The sequence below is a fragment of the Taudactylus pleione genome, unplaced genomic scaffold, assembly GCF_031769625.1.
Source record: "Taudactylus pleione unplaced genomic scaffold, aTauple2 ptg000127l, whole genome shotgun sequence".
Classification (NCBI taxonomy): Eukaryota; Metazoa; Chordata; class Amphibia; order Anura; family Myobatrachidae; genus Taudactylus; species Taudactylus pleione.
Window position 1 is genome coordinate 9,488,184 of NW_028284529.1, and position 20,372 is coordinate 9,508,555.

General features: G+C 41.1%; 1 long non-coding RNA gene across 1 annotated transcript in view; it reads left to right on the forward strand.

The window, feature by feature from the left end:
- Positions 1 to 20,372, forward strand: part of LOC148523830 (uncharacterized) — a 108,509-nt gene that overhangs the window by 16,799 nt on the left and 71,338 nt on the right. The window contains exon 2 of the long non-coding RNA XR_015878417.1: positions 18,864 to 19,012. This is a non-coding gene — a long non-coding RNA (uncharacterized LOC148523830). The remainder of the gene's footprint in view (positions 1 to 18,863; positions 19,013 to 20,372) is intronic.

Genomic DNA, 20,372 nt, shown 5'->3' on the forward strand with positions numbered 1-20,372 from the left:
CATGATAAATTTTGTCACGTCGGTATTGCGTGGTAGACAGGCCCTTAACACCACACGCCAATCTTTATTAGTTGGCTCATGAGAACTACCCAAATTTCTCAAAAATCTTTGACATTTGGCTAGTTCCTTTTTAGGATAGGAGAAATCATTTATGATGGAATTTAGTTCTGCTCTTGTCCAGGGACAATACATTACTATTTCCCTCGTGGGCACTACACCGTTCGCATCTGCATTTCCATTCGGAACGGTTATTGTCCGAATGGGATGCAGGCCGGCAGCACTGCTACCTTTGACTTTGTTACCTGGCTGGGGGTTTAATCTGCTGCTGGTACGTTTGGTATTAACAACTTCCTCTACGGGTGCAGAGGGTGTTAGCACTTCCCTTGCTGTTGCCGATGAAGATGACGGCACCACTCGTGAGTGTGGTGATGCAGCATCTATCATTTGCACAGCATGGGAAATGACAGTCATTACAATAGGCTCGTCATCCACATCATAAACATTTTCTTTATGGTTGCTTAAGAGAGGGTACAAATTGCTTGTTACATTTTTATGGGTGTTTTTGGTAACTGTACTTGCACCTCCATCCACATAAGGTGGGGGTGGTGAGCGTGAACTGCTGGCAATACCCTCCACAATGCTACCTTGCTGCACGTGCCGCCATTTTGCGGCTCGCCCGTATTGCAATTTAGCGTCGCGGATGTATTCTCTGGCAATGCGCTCGCAATGCTAGTTTGCGTTGCTTGCACATTTTTAAGCCACGCATCCCCTTCATGCTGCCACAACTTTAATCATTCATAATATTTTACCTTTTTCTCTTGGGAGCGTATCAGACTGATGTGATCCCGGACATTATCTAGTACATTTTTATCAAAACTACCAAATCTGGGAAACGGTCTAACACTCTTCATCATCATTTTAAACTATACATCACAATACTTTATCGCATAAGTACCGTACTTAGTATGCATAATACAATGGGCCAATCCAACCGGCGTTTCCATTAGCAGCACATCATTGTCTAACATCTCTATTGTTTGCAAGGCCCCCATTCTGAGACAACTACTATGCTTTTCAATACTTTCACTTACCTGTGGACGATTTAAACGGCAGCGCCCGCACACCTGGATAAGATTTGAAAAAGGCAACTTCCACACCCGGATAAGATTTAGTAAGGCAACTTCCACACCTATGGAAGTTTAAGTCGGCTACTTCCATGCACCTCTCTACAACAAAGACAACATGTACACCTGCTACTGTGTATAGAACGGTCAGCTGCTTACTGAGCAACTAGCACTTAGCCCTTAAAGGTCATACGGTACCTCTAACTGTAGGGAACAAGTTACCCCTACCAACAAATACCCACTGTTACACACTGTTTCCTGCGCAGAAAAATACACGTTAACCCAGATATTGATAACAATTGAAAAATGAAAACCTCAACAGCTTTATTTAAACACGTGGCAGCACAACCGGAATTACGTATATGCTATTGTGCGACCAGTCACATACACAATAATGCGACTACCACACAACCGTATGACAACTTTTTAGCTGTGTATGCAAAAGTGCGTCTTTACTGTGCACAAAACTGCTTCCTTGGCTCACACGAAAATGGATAGTGATCTTTCAGCACAAAGCGGTTGCAGGTAAACCCTGCATGTGGCCACTCCACCCTTTGCTGAGATATCGATAACCGAATGTGCTGTGTGAGTAGGTAAGTGACTTCACGATGAGCCCCCAACTAAGTATTCTGCCTTTGAACCTCTATGTACCCCTGCCTATACCTTCTAATAGCCTACCTATAAACCTCTAAGGATGACGCTAATTTGCGTACACAGTCATACAGTAAATAAAGACTCCAGACCTAGAATCTGTGGTTCCAAAGCACAAAGTATTGTTCAAGTAAAAGTACAGCAGTTACACGCTATGATCCTCATATAATCTCAGCGCAAAGAGATGCGTGTGCATGGAGCTAATATTCAGCGTTTTCATACAGGATCTTATGCATTCGCTAATATGCGACTAGTTAACAGCGCAATTGTGCGTATTAATGTGTGTATGAGAAATGGTGCACTTAAATCTCACTTAAACTAAGTGAACACCTAGCAGTGTGGAATGCTGAGCCTTATAGTTCCATGACTTGCTCATGCCCCAGCAGCCCCCACCCTTTTCAGGCTCCAAAATACTGGTCTTTGTTCTCCCAGGGCCTGTGTGGATGCATATTAGCACAGCTACAAGACCCAAACCTCAGATAACACTCTTGGCTTTGAAAGTATTTTATTGTAGGAAGCCTGCTAATGTAAGGTGCAACAAACGACCCTCTTGCTGTATTCGAGCAGGGCCACCTGGAGTGAGAGCAGATGTTATGTCCATGAAGCTTGTCTTCACAAGCTAGTTGTCACATGGCCATTTGCTCTGTTTAGCTAATGCAATCCAATTTTGACATACTGTACAGCCATTTCTGAAATATGTCCTTTAGGGGAATTATAATAATATACACACTTTATCCAGAGCACCCAAACTACGTAAAGTCATGAAATGGGCTTTTGATGAATTGCCGTAACTTATGGCGATGGTCACAGATGCAATCGCATGATGCTAATAGTAATATCGCCACATGTACTAAAGTGTGAGTTTATCTAAAATGGCGCTTAGGTGGCCATTCGCAAAATTCCAGCTTCGACAATTTTAATGAATAAATGTTTTGATTTTTCATGTATACCCATCAGAGTAAGTAGATTTTTCAATCAGCTCTTTATACAATTGTGAAATGTGCTAGTATTTCACATAGGGTGTATACCACAGTGCTTGTTCCTATCTCTTCTTTTTTTCTGCCTCTCTCAGCCAATAAGCGGTTTCCACCATTGACTTTAATAATGGGAACCGCTAGTTTACTAAAGGTTACCCAGTGGTACCCACCATTGAAGTCAATGGTGGGAAACGCTCATTGTCTGAGAGATTAGAAGGCTCGACTCTCTTAGCCAATCAACACTCAGCCATGAGAAATTGCTATGAGAAATGCAGTGGCTGAGCCTTCTATCACATAGTAAATTCCTTAGAGGATGGTACTGTCCGTGGGTCTGGTTATTGTTAGTTTATTTTTTTTCTGAAGATGCTGGATGCCTTCATGGACAAAAGAGGACCCGAATATGGGGTAGGTATGTTTTCTTTTTCACAGGTTACTTGGATGCTACATGGAGAAGAGGATTTGAATGGCTACAGTGATTGTAGGTGAGTATGTGTGAGTGTGTGTTAAAAAATCTTGTATGTGTGTCTTGTTTATTTTAATATACCAATGTGCCCTTAATGCTCCGCATGCTGGTACTTGTGGTTCTCCATACTCTCAAAGACAATATTATTTATTTTATTTTTTACACAATCAACCCGGCACCCACCACCCAAGGGTTCCTAGGGTAGCCCTGAGCTATAAGCCCAGGCCTGGGGTGCCCTGTAGAGGGGGAACCCCTTTTTTTGGGGAGTCCTCACCTCCCTAGACTTTCCCAGCCTGGGCTGACTAGAAGTCAGGTGTTGAATGCTTTGGCCAGGGGACCCGGTGAAAGGGTTCCATGGCTTTGGCATTACACCCCTGCTAGAAAGAGTCCAGTGCTGGTTGTGGAAAATACAGGGTCCCCTTACTCATTTTGTCCGCTGCATTTCCACAACCAGGACTGGCTCACTGAGCCCGGTGCTGGTTGTTGAAAATAAAGGCAAACCCCATGTTTTTTTCCCCCCTGTATTTTTACACCCAGGAACAGCTCAGAAAAGCCTGGTGCTGGTTGTTCCTTTAGAGGGGGACCCCACATAATTTAAAAATATATATTTTTACAGTTTTATAGGTTTATTTAACGCAGAAGCATTCATGGATCTCACTGATCTGTGCATGTTTCTGTGTAACTCTGACCTGCTCTGGCTATACTCGCTAGCCTGAAGCAGGTCTATTATTTTACAAGTTTTAGGTCAGTAATAGTATGTGAGTTAAAAACTTGCACTCTTTTCAATTGGTTGAGTTGTATCCTCGCAATGCCAAACATCGAGTTTGCATGTTCTTTTACCCTATTACATAGGGTGAGTTCTAAACATTTTTCGAGTATAGCTCTATACTCGAACATTTTCAAAACTTGGACCCTATTACATTTGGCCCTCAATCTGTTGTTGCACTATGTCAAAAAAATTAGTCATTAAAAGATTAAGACTAACATGCCAGTCACATGAATGATGCACGATCCCTTTTATCCTATTATTCATGAGTTGTTTAATAATGGTATAAGAATAAAACCACAAGTTAAACATTATTTATTTCTGAAAGATGATAATTGATGTTTTAATGAGGAGCATAGTCCACAGAAATACAGGTACACATGGCAGATAACTTTGCACTTTAGATATGGAATAGATGGGTTGTGTACACATAATTCTAAAAGAATAACCTACCAGCTGCTGGACTGTAAGGGTAATGTGCATTTTGTTATGCAACACAGCCAGGCAGTGGCAAAACAATGCACTATCAGGCCCTATAGTTCAGTTTAGGTAGGTGTTAGGCAATGCCACTTTAGGTAATAGGGCCATTTATTTATGTTGTAGGTTTGTGCCTATGCATTAGGGTCAAGCACAAGCAGATGAAATAGAGTAAACATAGAGATACACCTTTTTGTGTGGCACTTGCATATCATAAATAATCAACCAAAATATTATTTGGACAAACTTTGTGTTTAAAAGGGACAATGCCCAAACACTAAAAAAGATTCCCAAAGAAAACAAAATTGTTTATTAGCTATCATGAATTTTTATGATACTCAGAAAAACTTGGAAAACAGAGAAGCAAGCATTGCTCATTCATATGTATCACATCACTTCAGATAAATATTACTAAGGCCAATTTATTGTACCAGAGCTAGACTCTGACGCACATTATTATAAAATAGTTTTGCAGTAGACCTCTTCTGTAATCCAAATTCTATTATTGTGATGATTTACTTTTATGAAATGATTTTCTATTAATTCTGGAGGTTTACTGCTGAGTACAGGATCTTAGAGCAGAGCCATTAGTTCCGAAGTTAAGAAATATAGGATACATTTACAAATGGCACAGTTATATTTTCTCTAAATAACACTTGTAAAGACCCTTAATTATATTTATAATATTGTCTATAACTCAGGAGTGGGACTTTGGAAGCACTACAATATAACTATGCATCTATAAAACTAAGCTAAAAATAACAGATGTGTTTTGTTCTGTTTCTTTTTGTAAAGGTGAAGCATCACTGAAAATGAAAGAAGAGAACATATCTGTTTATATACCAATAACAGGGCCATTTACTAAGATGGTGGGACATGTGCGACCGCCCAGGGTGCAAGGACAGTGGGGGTATCAAATGTTGACTTGTTATCTAGGCAGCAGGGACAGGTGGTCAGCATACATATGGGTAATTTATCATAGGCTTCTGTAAAGCGCTGCAGATTATGTGTGCGCCAGGGCTCAAAGTGAGCCGGTATACAGCGGTATGCCATACCGCTACTTCAGCCAGTGTCAGAACTTATGTCGGCGCTGGGAGCTAAAGAGCAGCTACAGCATAACGTGGAGATGTGTCCAGCTAGGGACACACCTCCAAGCAGTGATGGCCTGACCGAGCATGAGGTGAGGAACCCGGCACGATGAAAGATGCGGCCACAGTAATACAAACACATCGCCGGTCATGAACCAATCATGTACCGGCGGCCAAATAAGGACTCGAGAATCATCGCGGTGGTCATTTTAACTTGGTGCTGGCCGTTAGCCAATCATGGCTTGTGGGCCGGCAGCCAATTAGAAGCAGCCACGCGGCTGCATCTGATTGGCTGCTGGTCCTTGCCATGATTGGTTTATAGCCGGTACCAAGACTAGCCTGGAAGGAGGATGCTGAAATGCCGCGGAGCTGCACTGCAGTGCCAGCCGGGGGATGGGAGGAGAAGCCAGACTGTCAGCACTGACTCCGGACATGGAACAGGTACAGGGGGTAAGAGAGGGAAGTATTTAGTGTGATGTGCAGGGGATGGGTGGAGGGAAGGGTATGATGGGGGAAGGGGGGTTAATGGCCATACCTCCACTTCAATATTCTCACTTTGAGCACTGGTGTGCACTATATAAATAACTGGTAATAAATAATAAATAAAGCTTGAAGAGAGATAAAGTACCAACCAATATTGCTGTGATTTTACAGGCTGTAGCCAAGATTTATCAAAGAGTGATATTCTTGTTATCACTCATTACTAATCTTAAATGATGCTCCAACAAATCAGCTATTAACTGTCATGTGTTAAAAATGATAATTAGGAGCACCAATATTAGTAATGAGTGAAAACAAGAATATCACTCGTTGATAAATCTGGGCCTGTGTTTGAAAAATGACAGTTACGAGCTGATTGGTTGGGACTTTATGTCTCTCTACTTTGGGAAGTATCAAATTAGCCCTGAACATTGTTCGGGAGCTAATGGATCCCTGGGTATTTTTAAATGGGTATTTTTTGCTGATTATACCTGTTTTTCGCCAATGTTTTTTTTCACCCTATCCTATTATTTTGAACAAAATAATAGGATATATCTCACGAAAAACCATAAGGTCCGCGATACACTTGCAGACCTACTGTATGTGTTTTCACCTATTTTGAGGTGAAAAAACGGCACTTATTGTGGATTATTTTTCGGGACACATCAGAAAAATATCCACGATAAGTGCCGACATTGGGCGGCACTTCTGGGTTAATAGGATAGCCCCGCTGTGATCAATTAGCAGCGCTGCTAATTGGATACCTCCCTTTATCTCTCTTCAAGATTTGTGGCCCCTCCCTCCACCTCACAACTGCCATATAAAATCTAGATGCTGCTATGCTGACTACCTAAGTGACATTGTGCAGGGGGAAACTTTACTTGTTGAGGCAGCGGCCATCCCCTGTGATCATAGTGTAGCCCTATGATCACAGAGGATGGCCACTGTAAGCCATTTGTACTGAGGATTGCAGAACTGCAGGGCTTAATACTAAGCAGGCAGCACAAGGAGCAGAGTGGGGAGGTTACCATGGGGACATGACATGAGCCAGGAAGTTTAAAAATCATCTAGTGGACAGTGACAGTTGTAGTAGTTGGAAGAGCAGCCTGAGGTACTGTACGTGACAGGTGAAGAAGCCCCTGTTAGCTCCCCCTACAGTTAATGTGTGGGAGAAAGTTAGATTTGATGTACCTGTAAGGAAGAAAAGTCCATGAGGAAATTCCAATGAGGAGGAGTCTGATTGTTATCTCATTCCTTCCAGTGTGCTGGACTTTGTGGATGTCAAGTGGAGAGATTTACCTGGGAGCTGAAGTAATCCAGAGTTGCCCTGCAGATAAATAGACCTTGGGACCTATTTAGCATTACATTTTTGCAGCATATTCCCTGAAAACACACATTTTCAGTGGATATCACAAATATTAAGTATCCTCCAGATGTATTATGGAGGAATCACAGCAGGTATCTACAATATCTTCCACAGTCCCTCCATTTCCGACAGCAGCCGCAACCCCATAGGTTTCTATGTAGATTGTGAAGCATTCAAGAATTTGGTCCATGCAGCTTACACTATCTGAAGATGGAATTGTGCTGCTGTAGCCTATGGGCTACACTTTGCAGAATTTACTGGAAGAGGGTTCCTCCTGAACCCTCCCAGCAATGGTCACCGCACATTCATTGCCAGTAGACCATGCATGCGTAGTAGTCCAGATAGAGGAGTGAAGAGACTTCTCATGTGGTCACTTCACTCAGAGCACATCACAGCACATCCCTGTGTGTGCTACATCATACATTCTGATGGTATTGTCACATACTGCAAAGTGACCATGGCTGCTAATATCGCATCCAGATAGCATTGAGTATGTGAATACTGAGAATTGGGCCCCATATATCATACCTCCCAACATGACCGTCTCCAGGAGGGACACAATGCTCTAGTCCTGGTAAGAGGTGGGACTGCAGTACAGTCCAAAATTCAAATAGGGGAGTCACACCAACTGTCATTTCACACGGTGCCAAACATCACTGGCTGGGACTCACTGGCAGTTGGTGTGACTCCCCTATATGAATTATGGACTGTACTGCAGCCCCACCTCTAGAGCCACCACCAATCATAAATTACCAGGGAAGTCCAGGACCAAAGCATTGTGTCCCTCCTGGAGAGGGTCATGTTGGGAGGTATGATACATTGATAAGGGGAACTGTGAGTATCATCTGAAATTTTGTTTCACATAAGTGCATAACAATGCATAGCACCTCCAGGTTAAGAACTAAAGAGGCAGATTTAACAAAATCTTAGTCATATTACCGTATATTCAATTGTACTGTCTATAATAAATATGCATATGCCATCTATAATGAACATTCAACTAAAGGCAGGATAAGCATTGTATACCAAAATCTTATTGGAAGGGATTCTATTCTAGGCAATTAGATTAGAGGTATTTCAAGAGCTATCAGTCTAATGACCAGCAAAATATTTCCAGACTAATCTTCAGCATACACAGAAATTATAGCAGAGTGACTGCGCTGCAGAGAACCCTAGTGATTTTGGATTACATAGTTACAGTAAGTGTGGAGTTATACAGGTTGAGTCTCCCATATCCAAATATTCCGAAATATGGAATATTCCGAAATACGGAATATATTTAGCATGACTGAGATAGTGAAAACTTTGATTTTTGTTGGTTCAATGTACACAAACTTTGTTTAAGGCACAAAATTATTAAGAATAAAGTATAAAATGACCTATAGGCTGTATGTATAAGGTGTATATGACACATAAATGAATTTCATGAATATACACAAACTTTGTTTGAGCCAAAAAACTGTTGAAAATATTGTATAAAATTACTTTCAGGCTGTGTGTATAAGGTGTATATAAATCATAAATGCATTCTGTGTTTACATTTGAGCCCTATTCCTAAGGCTTTTCAATATGGTATGCAAATATTCCAAAATACGGAATATTCCGATATCCAAAATACTCCTGGTCCCAAGCATTTTGGATATGGGAGACTCAACCTGTACTAATACATATATTAATTCCTATATAAAAAAACAAGTTTGCACCATTCAAGTCAATCTACAAGGAAATAGGGGTGATAATTGCACACAATCAATAGAGCAGTCTGATATTTTACTTTACTAAACTACCAAAGAGCAAGTCAAGTTACTGTTGAAGTTTTAGAAATAATACAATTCAAGTACAATGTTGATGGATGAATGTGATATGTGAATGAGATGATACAATTTAAGGTCTACAGAATTTATCTAAGAGTAGTATATTAGATTTTAAGTAGGGGGTATTATTTCTTCTGCTGGACTAGTGAATACAATTAAAATATATGCTATTATTTTTTGACAGCTACTAATATAGGGCCAGCATATTCAATTGCCCTTTAAAAGTGGGAACAAAATAGTAATAAAACTAAATAATAAAAGAGAGACAGAGAAGTAAGAGGGCCCTGCTCACAAGCTTACAATCTATAGGGAAATAGGCATTGATTTGCTACACAAAGATGAGGGCTACATATTGTATAATGGTCCAGACAGATTGCAGAAGTTTTTGATGGATTGTATGATCCAGTGACACAGGTTAGCCTAAGATCAGCAGGAATTGAATGTGAAGAAAGAGAAAATATGTAAATTTATGTGTATAAATCTATGAATATTGTTAAGTTGTGTCAACTAATACCTCCTCCATTAAATTCAGGATGTATGTATTTTCCCTGTTTCTTACTAGGCTGAGTATGCATACTGTCCTGTTCTACTGCTGCTGTTGCAGTCTCCATATTCTGAACCAGACTGAACTGTGGAATCCAGCCCATGTTTTGTCATGTAACGCAGACAGTATTTATATTGGGATATTTGGTGTTAGTTGCCATAAGTGAATGCATTCTCCAGGATGAATGGAGAGTAATGTGTTTGGCTAGTACTAGGCATGCTCCCTCCATGGTTTGGCCATGCCCCATATGGTGGAGTAAACTAAGCCAATGTTGGTGGACTTTCTGTTCATGGTAAAACTTACCAGCCAACCTCTGGACCAGTTACTCCAGTTCTCATCGCCTGGTGCCAACCATTCATGTTGACCGCTAACTCAATTAATTTGCCAGTATTTACACATTCACACAGACCTGCAGGATGGATCTGATTTGTGCGCATACTATAGTAACAATAATGCAAAAGTAACGTTAGAAAGAGTTAATTGTTCACTATTGTTTTTGGATGCATTTTAACTACATATTTATTTTGTGATGGAATTGATCTGGCAACCTCTTTACATACTAGTAACATTCCCATTCACAATCTCTCTGACCCTGGAGTCAAATCAATTTGCCACTAGTCCCTTCGCAGCGCGAGTAAGAGTGGCTATATGCTGCACTTATTTTACACAGTCCCAGAGCTGCGTATAAAAATCTAAGAGTCCAGGATGACATTAGATCGGGAGGGAGGTGAGTTGCGGTGTTTCCAAGCTGTTAAAATGGCAACTCGGCCACCCTCTCGGCTAATTTAATTTAAGCATATGCTCTTAATTTTAGACCAAAATAGCAACCCCTGATCTTAAGAGAACTGGCCCTCTAAAGCCTTAATCCAGCTATGGCTGTATGAGAAGTAGTGATAATTTCACAACTATTTTCACCAAAACATGATGGAGAGTTACTGACCTATGTAACATCCTTACAAAATACTTGAGGAGAAGGTCCTGGAAGAAAATACAAAGGGTGTAGAACAGTGATTCCCAATCTCAGTCCTCAAGGCACATTAACAGTCCTGGTTTTAGTAATATCCATGATTGTGCACAGATGGTTAAATTAAAATAACTAAGTAATTTGTGCTCAAGTATGGTTATCCCTAAAACCTGGACTGTTAGTGTGACTTGAGGGCCATGGTTGGGAACCCCTGGTGTAGAAGCACAATTCACTTCTTGACCCTAACCTTGATGGGCAGAGCAGTAATATGCAGATTTGCGCTGCTGGGTCGAATTCATTATGACACTTTGAATCACATCCCATCTCACACCCTAGGAAAGTGGGTAGCACAAGGGAGAGTAGCCTACTCATCAAAGAGTCTGGAACATTCTCCATATATTCTGGGAGAATAGATGTGAGGGGGGTTGTGGCCCTAGCACCGGTCAAAGGGTATTATGTCTACCACCTTATGAAGATACCAGAGAGTACATAAACATATGGAGTGCTCTCAAAAGCCAAAAAGATACATACACAGAAAGACACATTGGTATGACAAATGCTTTTAAAGCACGGCACACACAAGGTCTATGATATTGTATTTTATTAGGTAATTGTTTTGACCTACAGTACACTTATAAACATAGAGAAGAAGCGACAAACAAAGTCCTAGTGAGTTATCACCAGAGATGTGCACTGACACCCATTTTTTGGGTCTGGATCTGGATTCATCTTTGAGTTTTGGTTTTGCAAAACTACCCTCATGTGTTTTGGTTTTGGATTTGTATTATTTTTATTTTAAATGATGAAAAACAGTGGCATGGCACCTACTGAACATCATTGTTTAATGCAGTGCCATTGCCTGGCCCTGAACACACACAAGTTTTAGAGCAAAAAAGTTTTTTCTTGTTTTGTTAAATGGCAACTTCACACTGCAATGCACAGCACTTACATTAGTAATGCGGTAGCACGGCACCTACGGAACATTTTTTTTAACACAGTGCACTGCCTGGCCCTGAACACACAAGTTATAAATGAAACACAATGCCATAATGGCGTTTTTTTTTTAAATGACAGTGTGTCTGCCTTTAGTGACTTTAAGGTACACTGTGCAATCCAAAATGAGTCAGTGGCCCTAAGTTTAAATTTTTATCTACTAAACTAATCACAGAGCCCTTCCCCACACCCTTTTTGTCAGATCTCCTGTGTGAAATTGCGCCCGAACATGAGGGGACTTTTGTATGCAATGCAAAATATGCAAGATCCGAGGCCAGAAAGATGACATTTTGGCTCATTTTCAGATCTGAGTCTGATGGCAACAACCAAGTTGGGACTTGGAACACCTTGGAAAGCAAAAATTTGTGTGGGTTTGGTTTCAAGGAAGTATAAATATTTTGGACCGATGAACTAAAAAGATTGGTTTGTATATTGTTATATAGAGTGAAAGTGATTGTGGTGAATGTGTTATAAGAATAAACACAGTAAAATATATAAAATATATAAAATAGTGGTAACTGAAGGTTGTTATACCCTCACATTATTGTGTCACCTATTTGAGTTATGGTGATAATATGGTTGAGGTGTGTGCAAGCTAATTTTTAAAAAAAAGGTTTAAATAAATTTATTGTGTTCATGGGGGCTCACTGCATTTAATTTGAACGTCCATTGACTTTCTTTCTTCTTTTGATATATCACCACCCATGATGCCTAGGGTTTATTTCCAAACCATAGGTTTTTAGATCTTTGTATTCGTCCTGGTGACATTTGTTGAAGTGTCTGACCACAGAAGTAATCTTGTTGAGTTTTTGTAAGTCATTATGGTCATTCCAGCATATCTATGTTGGTGTGGGCATTCTGGGCAATATATGACAGCTGTCATCAGGCAGTTTATGAATTGTTGAATTTTGAGTTGTTTGCTATATCTGTCTGTTATACTGTATTGTCTTTTTCACCATGTGGGCACCATCCTTTACAGTGACCACATGGGAAAGAGAAATTTACTAATTTAATTATGTTTTGATAAAATGACTCTGGATCAAAATATTAGTTAAATTTGTAGCTTTGCAATAGTTTATTAGTACTGTGCTTTCCAGATGTTGTTTAAGATCATCATCTAACATCAATATGGACCAATGTTTTTGGAGAATGGATTTTAGGGTCTTCCATTCCTTACAAAATTAGCCAATAAACTTGATATTGTTTTTATTGCAACTCGTCTCATTTTTGTTAAATTTTAAAGTATCCCAATCTCTTTTGGATTCTAAATAGTGGGCATGTTTGATGGAATGCTTACTGTAGCCTTTTTTTTATTAATCTGTTCTGAAGTTCCTCACATCTTTTCTTGTATAGTTTGTTATCTGAGCAACTGCATCTCTTTCTTAAAAATTCAACCTTTGGTATGTTTTGAATAGTGGGTGGAAAGTGATCATGATGTAAAAGAGTGTTAGTAACTGTGGATTTTCTAAATAGATCCATTGTAAGGTATCCTGCATTGAAGGCTTTGCACAGATCTAGAAATGAGGTTGATTTATCACTGATCTCATAGGTAAGTTTCAGAGTCAGAGAATTGGTATTCAGATGTTCAATAAACCTAACCAGATCTTTCTTAGGGCCATTCCAATCATAAACATGTGGTGTGTGTATATATATATATATATATATATATATATATATCTCAGCCATGTCAGGATGTGGGTACTTGAGGGGTAATTTTCCTCACAAAAGACAAATTTTCATTCTCAGTACCCCAAAAATAAATTAGCATATGTGGACACACATGCTGCACCCATTGCTGTACCTCTAACTTGTAGAAAAAAATTGTCACAGAATGAAAAATAGTTCTTGTGAAGTACAAATTCTAGTAATTAAAGGAGGAAAGAATGGAAGTTTGACATTCCTTCTGCATTGATGAAGAATCAAAGGGCTTTTAGACCATCTGCATATCTGATGCTGGTATAAAGAGATTCTATGTATAGACTGACTATTAGATCTCCTTCCATTTTAATATAATTCATTTTTCTTACATCACTAACATATTGTACATATGATGGTAAAGCTGTGACTTGGTGCTTGTTCTGACAGGCTTCCAATACCTGAAACAATTGGCCTGCCAGGTGGTTCTTTTTTTTTTTTTTTTTGCACTCTTGGTAACAAGTAAAAAGTGAGAATTTTTGGTTTGGAGTTGTTCAAGAAATCAAATTATTGTTTATAGATGATAACCCTCATAAGTGCTCTTTATTATTTTCAAGTAACTGTTGGAAAAGCATTCCATGGGATTAAGGAAATGTATCTGTAACATGACAGATTGTCTAGTTGCCTATTGGTCTTTTTTAAATGTTGTTTGGTTGGCCAAATAACTACTGTATATTTCTGCCCTTGTCTGAGGCCTTGATTATCACATTTTACCAGAAATTAATATTATATATTTCAGAGTCTTTCTCTCTTCGAGATTCAGGTTATCATATGGTAGTATATATTTGCCTTTATTTCTTTCACATATAAGTTTATCCAAACCATGTTTATGAATATCTTGACCTTGGGGCATATAATTTCATTGGGGAAAAAACTTGATTTTTTTTATATATATATATATATATATATATATTTATATATAGGTCTTTTTTGTTCTGCACATCCTTGTGAATGTGAGTTCTCACCCAATTCTTAAAATTTTTTAATAGCTTCACATTCTTCTTCTGAGAGATCATTGACAGTGAGAGTCCTTGGATCTTCTGTTAGGTCCAGTATGTTCATGTTTCTCTGTTCTTGAAAATAATTTTTGGCACAGTCAGTTTGTAATCCAGGGACACCTCTTTCACTCAGACCCCACTACTGGTTTCGGAGACATGAAATCACTTCAGTATGTGAGTTCTGCACACCACTTTCTGCAGTGCCACAGTGACCGGCACTTCGATCCTACCCCACAGCATCATGGGTGTCCAATCCTTCCACCACCACATCCTCTCCCCTGGCTCAGCTGTGTTCTGTCTTCTGTCAGTGAGTCTGGGCCACATGTCTGCGGTGAGAGCTCCGGGGCTCTGCAGTGCAGACACAGCAGAGAGGGATCTTAATAGATCCCCCTGCTGTGGCTGGCATGTAAATCTTCACAGGTAGCCATGTAAACAGTGGCCTGTGAAGATTATTGAGGGCTGAATAACACCATCAGGTTCTAAAAATAATGCTTTTTTGGAACTTGATGAATGGCCCTGACACTTAATTTTTACAAAAGTATGAGCACATCTTACTAGTCAAACAGAAATGGCAGCTGCTCAATCAGGTGCATCAAAGGGAGGGGTCATACTAAGTAGAAAAAGGAGGGGGGTTTAACCCCCAATTGTTCCTCAGCACACTGAATAATACTTGCAACAACATATCAAGACTATATGGTCATAGAAATTCAGAGATATTGGTTGCATGCATTGCAAATACATGGGAAGCTGCTAGGCCACACCACGGCTTCTCTGTCACTAGCAGTCCCTAACACTAAGGGGTTCATGTCCGGGGCACAGTGCACCCCTAAAACATCCAGCCCAGGACCCCCCCAGGGCATCATGCAAAAAATGGAAAAAGAGTGACAGTGCAGTGTAAAGTATAGATGTGTAAGACTTATTAATAAGTGTTAAAAAAAGGAATTAAAATATATGTGAAATATTATATGAATAAAATACAAACATAACAGGTGATGTGAAAAGCAACTATGTGTATTAAGTGGTGATGCCCTGAGGAGGCCCAGCCAGACCAGCCCCAGGGGCCCTACGCCCAAACGCTCAACCCAAATGTAAAGTACACCAATTATAAGGCCTCATGATAAAGGCACATATAAATTTTGTCAAATGTAAAGCCTCCGGATAAAGGCACATACATAAATGCATCCAAATTGAGAGCCAGCTTACCTGGGAGTCACTCCTTAGTGTTAGGTACTGCTAGTGACAGAGAAGCTGTGACGTGGCCTAGCAGCTTACCATGTATTTGCAAATGCATGCACCCAATATCTCTGAATTTCTATGACCATATAGTCTTCATATATTATTGCAAGTATTATTCAGTGTGCTGAGGAACAATAGGGGGTTAAACCCCCTCCTTTTTCTACTTAGTATGACCCCTCCCTTTCATGCACCTGATTAGTACTGCTAGATTGATTGAGCAGCTGCCATTTCTGTTTGTTATGAGTTGCATGAGGGAGCCAGCATTAGTAGGGCATGCTAGTTCTAGTAGTGCTAGTTGGAGTTCCCAGGGGTGACTCCCAGGCACTGTCACTCTTTTTCCATTTTTTGTGTGATGCCCTGGGGGGGTCCTGGGCTGGACATTTTTCATGGTGCACTGTACCCCGGACGTGAACCCCTTAGTGTTAGGGACTGCCAGTGACAGAGAAGCCGTGATGTGGCTTAGCAGCTTCCCATGTATTTGCAAATGCATGCAACCAATATCTCTGAATTTCTATGACCATATAGTCTTCATATATTGTTGCCACTAGAAAAGTCTGTCACTGTGTCATTGTACAATGTGGTGTGTGGCACTCACATAGTGATGGCATGTCTTAGGAACTAGTAGTTTGGTCTGAACAGTGGTGCATAAATCCAACACTAAACTACAAATCTCAACCTAGAAACATGTGTCTCTGGATTACAAACTTACTGCATTTTATGCGGCACACTTGCGGCACTGTTGGCGCTGTCCCTGGTGCGGTGGCTGCACAATGCTTGTGGGATCCCATGCATGCCCAGTAGAGCCTGCCGGGAGTCAGACACAGTGTATCAGGTCCCTTCCCCCAAAGCAAGCAAGAGCCTTTCATTAACATAATAAAGACGCTGTGTTAGCCATTTAAGCAGTCAGTTCATGGTCTGCCCTTGCAATTACAGCACTTGTGTCCTGAAAAGGTGAGGAATGGTGACCATTGCTAGGAAACCATCCCCCATCTGCTAGGTGGCTAGGGGAACTGCTGTGCCACTAGGAAAGTGTCGGGCACTGCCACTGCATTGTACAAAGTGGTGTGTGTTGCTGACATAGCAATGGCATGTTTTAGGAACTAGTAGTGTGGTCTGAAAAATGGTGCATAACACCATCACTGAACTGCAAATCTCAACCCTGAAAGACTTGTCTCTGGATTACAAACTGACTGCATTTTATGCTGCACACTTGCAGTACTGTAGGTGCTGGCCCTGCTGCAGTGGCTGCTGGCTCCGGGGGCTGCAAGATACTATGCATACCCAGTGGAGCCGGCCGGGAGTGAGACACAGTGCTTTAGCACTAGGCTGATGTGCTGTGTGTTCAGCCAGGGATCACCTTAGGGGGGAGGTTCCACTTCCCCACTCCAGCCAATAAGATGTTCATACATCTCATTGCTAGTGCTTCCTGTTTCACCTCAGCAAGGAGCTTGTACATGTCACTACTTGACACATAGCCGTAAGTGCTGGTCTCTGTGGCACTGCAGAAAGTGATGTGCGACACTCACATACTGTACTCTATTCATTTTATGCTGTACACTTGCAGCACTGTTGGCGCTGCTAATTATAGAGCAGCCGCTGATTGGCTGGTGGCCCCGGCTAATGACAGCTATAATGCGGTCTCCTGTAATTTGCTGGGCAGAGATGCATGTGTTAACACGTGCATCACTACATGTCCAAACTAGATTGGGGTCTCAGTTTGTTATTTTGCCAAGACCCCTGGATGCTAGGAGGTAGGTAAGTATAGGATTTTGTTTCCAAGGTAATGCCATGGGACTTCTTTTTTTTACAGTTTGGGTAAGGGTGCCGTCCACCTGCTGGCACTTGTAGTTCCACAAGTGTCAAAGGGCAGGCACGCTGGGACCTGTAGTCCCACTATAAAAAACAATAGTAAACATATATACATCCCACTATAACCCTGCACCCACTGGCCAGGGGTGCATGGAAGAGCCTCGGGCTTCAGTCTAAACCTGGGTGCTCAGGAGAGGGGAACTCCATTATTGGGAGGTCCCCATCTCCCCTAAGATCCACAGCTTTGGCTGATTAGCTTGGGGTGTTTTTGCTTTGGCCAGGGAGACCCGGTGAAAGGGTCCCCTGGCTGTGGCATTTCACCCCAGCTAGTTTGAGTCCAGAGCTGGTTTATAAAATAGGGGGAACTCCACGCCAATATTTCCCCTATTTTTAAAACAAGTGCTGGTCCATAAAATGCATAGGACCCCTACACATTTTGTCCCCTGTATCTTTAGAACCAGGACTGGCTTATGAGCCCGGGCTGGTTATGCTTTGGGGGGGACCCTATGTAAATTTTTTTCTGCCAATGTCGGCACTGCTGTGTACGGTATGAAATCATCTTCTTTTGACGATGTAGACTGAAGCTTCTTTTGATGATGTAGACAGCTCAGGTGAACTTGCTTAAATCCAGTTGACGTTTTTACCATTAAAGGCAAATTGAACTTTCTCTTCTATAAATTGTTAAATTGAAAAATACAAAACACGGTGTATAGCAAAGAAATTTATTACAATAAATAAAAAAATTAAATAAAATGCATAACAAAATTTTAAAAAAAGGTCCACTAATAGGTGGGCAATCACCCGAAAGAGTGCCAAATGCGTACAACTTGCTCTGTGGGAAAAAAAGAAAAAGGCACAGTATTACAACACTAATATACAGGTACAGTACTGTACAGAACAGTATATTGTACAATCTTGACATCCACAATGTACTATACTGTAAGTACAGTAGTACATGACTGTATACTATACTAGTACTGTAAGCACTGATGTACTTTAAATTGGGTTTAGCCCCCTTGAAAATTGGCTTATGGGCCTTGTGACCCACGTGGGCCCTTTTGGTCCTCCTGCCTTCTGAATTCCCAAAAAGGAATTAGCTTTGTTTTATAAAAAAAGATATGATGATTGAGTATACCCTTTACATTGTGCAACATTGTAGAGGTGCCGCATAACATAATGTACTGTATTATTGTAGTGTCGTCACTTCACTTTGATGAATTGTAGTGCCCACAATTCACATTATGCCACATTGCAGTGCAACTACTTCACATTATGGAGGATGAGAGGAAGATCACATGTAAATAAATAAGATATACAGTAATCTGCCTTATGCACAGTGCAGTGTACTTCATACAGGTCAGTGCTCATGTAAAATCATGCATGTCTCAGCTAAATATTTTTATTTTTTATATTTTTAGGTCCCCATTGCACTGTGGAGCATTGGACCAAATCTGGGAATCTGGAGGAGCAGCAGAAGAACCTTCTGTACATTACCTAAATGTGACCGATCCATGTCATCAGCTGTTGAACTCCCTGACTCCACAGCCGACTCGTCAATGATTAGCCGGTCTGTGTGTAAAATAAATGCTTTAATGTTACAGTAAATCAAGTACTTTTATTGTCTCCACATTACAACATGGTGGAGAAGCGGTATAATAACTCATAGGGGTATATGTATTAAATGGCGCTATGGGGAAGAAGTGGTAGTGCATGTTATGTGCACTGATACCGCTTCTACCCCACGTATAATTAAAGGGCTGGGCGGTAAATGACAGGGGCACTATGCTCCCCCAATCTAGTATGTGAGATGTTCCTACATCTCATCATTACTGATAATATATGCCACTATAATACAACTCCCTCTAAATGTGCACTTATGCCACTTTTTCCTGTAATGCCATTTCATATATCTCCCCAACTGTACTGTACCAATATTTGGCTGGAGGCACTGTTACAAAAAAATGCATGGTTAAGTCTTACCAGAATCACTACTCTCATCCGCACTCTCTCTCTCCAGCTCCATGACTATGATACAGAGGTGTTCTTGTAAAGAAAAGACTAACACAATAATGTACTCAGTGGGAAAAGTAGAGTGTAAACATAACATTACTGTACACTAAATTGCAGTAACCAAAACATAAAAAAGCACAAGTAACAATTAGTACCATACCTCTCAGGACACAATTTACCCCTTTACACCAACCGAATAACCCGGGTCAACCTGGGTCTATGCTCTGTGTGAACGGCTCCCAGAAAAATTTCCCGGGTTGATTTACCCGGGAATCTGACTCGGGTTGAGAGCAGGGTTGAACACGGGTTGTTCCCGTGTCATGCAGCAGTGTGAATGGGTGCTACCCTGCTTATTTGACCCGGCTAGCTTTGAAAGATGCTGATTGGAGCTTCTGGGGCACCGGCAGATGATGTAATTTGTCAGTGCCCTGCAGAGAGATGCACATGAAGCCATCGCTTGCCTGCCTAACCTCCTGCACCACAGCAGCCTGACCAGCAGCCACAAAAGCAGGCAGGCACACAGCCTGCCACAGCCAGAACTGCAGCCTGCACCACAGCCTGACCAGCAGCCACAAACGCAGGCTGATACATAGCCTGCCACAGCCAGAACAGCAACCTGTAGCAATGCTGTAATCAGTCCCCACCCCTCTCTTTTGTTGCCTTTTGTGACCATCTTTGTCAGACCTTAAAACAGACCATTTTTAATGACTTCTATAGAGAAAAGCAGGGATTACCCGGGTTCAGTGTGAACGGGGCAAACCCAGGAATAACCCGGGTCAAGTTGCAGTGTAAATGGGGTCTGAAGCTGAGTTCGACCCGGGATTGACCAGTGTTCAAATTCCAGGGTCGGACCTGGGATTTTGGTGTAAAAGTCCGTGAAGCAAGGTAAGCAAGGAGTAATAGGTGAATGGTCTTTA